The sequence below is a fragment of the Chiloscyllium punctatum genome, chromosome 18 (genome assembly GCF_047496795.1).
Source record: "Chiloscyllium punctatum isolate Juve2018m chromosome 18, sChiPun1.3, whole genome shotgun sequence".
NCBI classification, from domain to species: Eukaryota; Metazoa; Chordata; class Chondrichthyes; order Orectolobiformes; family Hemiscylliidae; genus Chiloscyllium; species Chiloscyllium punctatum.
In genome coordinates, this window is record NC_092756.1 from 74349702 (window position 1) to 74355654 (window position 5953).

Here is a 5953-nt window from a genome sequence, read left to right on the forward strand (position 1 = left end):
CATCACCGTGAAGAATATGATAATGAGCTTCTGTAATCTATTCACACGTTAGCACAGGACATCGCTGTTCATCGGGCTTTGTAAATTGATAATTACCTGCTTGAAACTATGTTTAATACAATCGCCCATGTGACTGATAACCCTTTTGTTTAATTCCTATAAAAGATACTGTCTCTGTGTGTCGGGCAGAGATTCATGGAGAAGTCTCATTCCAAGTAGACTCATGGCGACCTTTGGGGACATTTTGAATCTCTCGCCAACTGTCCGATAATAAAGCATCCACCATTGTACAGAAACCTGTGTCGTCTGGATTTGTGGAACAAAGTGGACTGGCACGAGGGGTCACAGTTTGAAGATATTGGGAGAAAGGTATAGAGGGAATGTCAGAGGAAGGTTCTTTACGCAGAGAGTTGTGGATGCATGGAATGCGTTGCCAGTGGTGGTGGTGGAAGCAGAGTCATTCGGGACATTGAAGCGACTGCTGGACATGCACATGGATAGCAGTGAATTGAGGGGTGTGGAGGTGAAGTTATTTTATTTTACATTAGGATTAATCCACGGCATAACATTGTGGGCCAAAGAGCTTATTCTGTGCAATACTTTTCTATGTTCTATGTTCTAAAATATATATCAACAACAGTACTCTGTTAAAAATCACTGTGCCTACGTTGAGCTTATGCAAATGATGTGTAATAGAAACTTGCACAAGGTAATTCCAGGATTTGAGAGATCTTGGGGTGAATTATCTGAAAGAGACAGCACAGCCACAATGGGCTGAATGCCCACTAAGATTGTGTTGATTTGTCCTCAGTGCTGCTTTTTACAACATCTCCACTTCCTCCTTCCCCACTAACTGCAAATATCTTGAAAGTGCTGCACACAATAACATTGAGCCCTTTTCCTTCTGCTCCATTTGCCTCAAACTGTAGGTTTGCAAAGTTGGAGTTGAGTTGATTTCTCGACTGGGAGAAAGTGAGCACTGCAGATGTGAGAGATCAGAGTCAAACTGTGTGGTGCTGGAAAAGTACAGCTGGTCAGGTGGCATCCGAGGAGCAGGGGAGTCGATGTTTCGAGTATAAGCTCTTCAGGCCTATGCTCGAAACGTCGACTCTCCTGGTCCTCGGATGCTGTCTGACCGGCTGTGATTTCTCTAATGTCCGTTTGGGGAGAAATGGGAGGCAAGATCAATTTATCAAGCAGTGAACAATTTAGATTGAGATGGAAGGGGTAAAAAAACAAGCAGGAAGGATATAAATCTCAGAAAAACACACTCTGAGCGGACTCGGAGCAGTATGTAAAAGCTGCCATTTTTCACACATCCATGCCACCCCAGTGGCCTAAGGGATAAGGCACGGGCCTCCTATGCCCGGGATTGTGGGTTCAAGTCCCATCTGGGGTGTTAGCCTTTTAACCCCAGTCTTCATGACTGACCTTTGTCCGAGGTCAAGTCGATTTCTCACCTCCCCAAGAAAAGTCCCCAGGTCTGTATTGGGTTGGTGGGAAATTGTGACAGAAAAACACTGAATTTTCAGGGTATGCAGGATATGGGGGTGAATTCCCAGAAAGAGACAGCACAGTCACAATGGCTGAAAACCTGACACTTCTCCAATATACAACCCTCAGTCTGGTTGGAACTGGTTCTTCTTGAATCTTTGTAACTCTTTGATCTTATCTGCACTGTTCTCTAGAGCTGATAGCTGCTGTTTAATTTAGTTTGGCCAATTTTCTATCAGGTCAAGTATCTCCATCTGAGGATCAATTGAGAATGCCTGATTTTGTTGCCATGGTCATGTGACCACACAGGATTGAGATCAGCTGCACAGTGAAGGTTTCAACAAAACCAATACCCCAAATAAGACTTGAGCCCATACTCTCTGGTTTAGGAAATTAGTACCTTACCTATGAGGTCACTGGGGCTCCAACAGATAGAGCTACCAATCTATGGACAAAGTAACTTCTGTTTCGGTTGTGTTGGTGTCAGTCTAAGCTATATTCTGTCAACATTACCAGCTGAACCCCAGATTACCTGCATGTTTGGTATTTATGATAAGGTCCAATATGTCAATGGAAATGATTGAAATCTGGGTGTTCAAGGTTGGAACTGATGGGGCTGTGGCTATGCATTTGGGCCCTTACCTTTCTTAGTCAAGGTATTGAATACAATTGCAAGGAGGCTATGATGGGGATGTGAGGTAGTTAGGCCATCGTTGGAGAACTTGGAGTGCCACATCCACAGATTGGACAAACATTTGTGGGAAGGCAACTGCTGAAAATCACCAGGCTCTGAGTCAGAGTCGGGGTTCACCAACAGAGTTTATTGTCCAAGGAAATCCCGGAGCTCCGGGGAGAGAGCAGCTCCAACAGCACAGTGGTCAGCTGTGATTCTTCTCTCAACCCGGAGCACATGGTCAAGATACTGTTATACATTTTGTGATATAATAGTTCAGTGATGAGGTTATTGTCTCTGTAACATGGCTTGTTTATTGTAAACATTGCAGAATCCTTGATCGTTTCGGTGCAATTATTGTCAGTTCCAGCATGGCCTTTGTTAATTTCAGTGCAGTTGTTGTCAGTTTCAGCGTCTGCGCGGAGGTCCGTTGCTGTAGTAATGGGCGCTAATCGCTCTTCCTGAGAAGGCCTAATACTGCAGCCCTGGCTATTATCACTCTGTATTGAGGCTGTATCTAACAGTTAGCATTTCTATCAAAGGTGTTGTCTGACCCAGACCCTTCGGCGGGCAGTGTATATTATTCATGTGTATTGTCTCTCCCATCCGCCTTAAACTAATCAACTCGGTTGTGAGTGCATTGTGCTGGCATTCTGGTGCCCCCAGGCAGTGTCTGTGTTTGCTCTGCTATCTCTCCATATTGTGGTCTGGGGGCCATCTTGTGTGCCAAGTGGCCAACTTATGGCTCAGCAGCCATCTTTTGTGTTCGTGTACCTAGTGTCTCCCTGCACCATGCCATTTCCCACTTCACTTTGTGGTCAAGGAGGCGAGGGTATTAACTGGAACAATCCATGTTGGGCCATTGGAATCTCCTTCCTGTCCCGATATAGGGCTGGCTCTCTTCCACAAAGGGGGGTCTCGCAAGTTCAGGCAGATCTTCTCTCTCTCTCCAGATTTTTGTTTATTTACAAACGTACTTTATTCATGAAAAATCAAATAGAAATGCACACAAAGGTTCTAAATCAGTTGTGTACAGTCTATGCAGAGAGAAAAGAACCAACAAAACACTGGAATTTTGACATTTCTCAAAGGTCTGTGTCATGAAAAAAAAAAGGCATTTTGTACTTGGGCACGAAATGATCTCTGTTCAGTGTCAGGCACCAAGAGGGTCTGAGAACTGAAAGGACGATGTGATCATTTGTCAGAAAGACCTTAGACTGTGTTGTTTCCCTGTTACACCTTGGCAGCAGCTGTCCTAAACTTTAGTGTATCCCTCAGTGTGTCGTGACAGATCTTGGAATATGCTCGGCTGTAGAACTCTTTTTAGATCAACTATTCCCAGTAGACTATTGTCACTGAGTTTTTGTCGCTTAATGGGTAAGACTGTAGCTTCTGATGTAGTGGATTGGAGGTTCAAATCCCTTTTAGGGTGTTGACATTTTAAGCCTGGTCTTTGTGGTGGCTGATTTTCATCCCATATCAACTCCATCTCAATCCAAATTGACTGGATTTATCAACTGCAAATATCTTGAAAGTGCTGCACAAAATAACATTGAGTCCTTTGCTATTTTCCTGTCTGCTCCATTTTCCTCAGACTTGAGTTGTGCAAAGTTGGAGTTTGGTGATTTTCTCATCTGTCCGTTTGGGAGGTAAGATCAATTTTATCAAGCAGCCAATGATTTAGCGTGAGATGGAAGGGGGAACAACCAATCAGTGAGAGTATAAAACTCAGAAGAACACAATATGAGAGGTTCAGGGTGCAGTATTTACAGGCTGCCATTTCTGATTGGTCCCTGTGCCCCCAGTGGTCTAATGTATAAGGCACTGGCCTCCTCTGCCTGGAATTGTGGTTCAGGTCCCATCTGGGATGGCTAACTTTTAAGCCTTGTCTTCACGGCTGATCTTCTTTGTCTGATGTCAAGTCGGTTTCTCATCTCCCCTGGAAACGTCCCCAGGTCTGTGTTGGGTTTGGTGGGATGTTGTGTCAGAAAAGTACAGAACTTTGTGGGGTCTGCAGGATATGGGGCTAAATCACCCCTCTCTCTATGTCAGACTTGGAGGGATCAGTCAAAATTGATGTCTTTTTTTAAATAAAATCTCTAACTTGAAATAAACGAAAGAGGTCCCTGTTCGGTAGCTTGTGTTGCCGTGCTAACTGATCGAAGGACATCATTGTGTCTCCCTCAAACAAATCACCCACGCAAGACACACCCCTAACTGCCCAATGTTTGGATCCTGAATCTATCATCCCCAGTTGAAAACCCGGCATACCCGGTGTAAGAGAAGATGTCTTGCCAAGATTGCCTTCCCTCTGCCGAATTGCTCTCCATGCTTTAACAGTATCGATAACTATTGGGTTATGCCAATATTCCCTAACTGTCCTCATTTTGTCCAAACACAGCAAGTGAGTAAAGGGTGACCTTAGTCTGGGAGGTTTCAACATCTAACCATATTGAAACAGGGTCCCCACAAGCCCAATCACTCATGTAGGATAAAAGTGAGCTTCGTTGGTAGCTTTTAATGTCGGGGAGATCCACTCCCCCCAGTCTGTGAGACACTCGCAGTTTAGCTCATTTAATGAGGGGCCACTGACGATACCAAATAAAGGGGCTGAACCAGCCGTTCAGTCTCCTGAATGTTTGCTCATCGAAAATCAGGGAGAGCATCCAGATAGGGTATAGTACACGAGGGAGAATATTCATCTTAATAAGCGCTATCCGACCCAACCACGAGACCAGAAACGCCTCCATCTTTGAAGGTCTTGTTGATTTTGTCAAATAATTGAACAAAATTGGCTTTGAACAGGCGATTCAGAACTGGAGTAATGAACATACTCAAATACACAAAACCCCCCTGTGACCATTTAAATGGGAATCAATATTCACCCTCAAGACTTAACACTTTCATAAGACCAACCATAGGCAAAGCCTCTGATTTTGCAAGATTAATCTTGTCCCCCAAAAAGGTGCCAAACACACAGATGCATGCGAACAGGCGAGGGACTGAAACTGCTGGATTTGACTAAAGAATTAAGACATCGTCCACGTACAATAAACTCTGATGTAAATTTGACCCCCCGTCTGGAGCTGATATATTGGGATCCCTATGAATGCCCTCCACCAATGATTCAATCCCCACTGTAAAAAGCAGTGGGGAAAGGGAACAGACCTGCCGGCTGACCCCAAAAATGTTAAAATTGCTTGATCACACCCTGTTGGTGATGATTGCAGTGAGAGGGTCATTGTGGAGAACCTTTACCCATCTTATAGAAACCTCGCCCAAAACAAACCGCTCCAGAGTATAGAAAAGGTACGGCCTCTCAACTCGGTCAAGGGTCTTCTCTGTATCTAGAGAAATCACCAATCCCTATATTGACTGTTGTTGACACACTTGAATTACATTAAGCAGCCTCCTAACATTATTGGAGGATCTGCGGCCCTTTATGAAGCCCGTCTGGTCCTCTTTAACAATAGAAGGTAACACAGTCTCCAGCCTGAACACAAAGGTCTTGGAGAGGATTTTAAAGTCCACATTTAAGAGTGAAATGGGCCTGTACAAAGCACAGTCCCCCGGGACCTTCCCTTTTTTAAGAATAAGCGAAATATTGGCCTCTCTCAGAGATGGCGGGAGACAATCATGGCTGTATGGGTCATTAAACATGTTGAACATCGGGCCTGACAATATGTTTGTAAATTCCTTCTAGAATTTGCTGGGAAGTCCATCAGGACCGGGTGCCTTTCCACTCTGAAGCTGCTTCACAGCCTCCTGCACCTCTTGCTCTGATAA

General features: G+C 44.5%; 1 non-coding gene across 1 annotated transcript; it reads left to right on the top strand.

Annotated features, from left to right (window-relative positions):
* Positions 1-1326: 1326 nt before the first annotated feature.
* trnar-ccu (transfer RNA arginine (anticodon CCU)) lies at positions 1327-1399 on the top strand. The gene has a single exon. It is a non-coding gene; the product is annotated as a tRNA-Arg (tRNA).
* The last annotated feature ends 4554 nt before the right edge of the window (positions 1400-5953 follow it).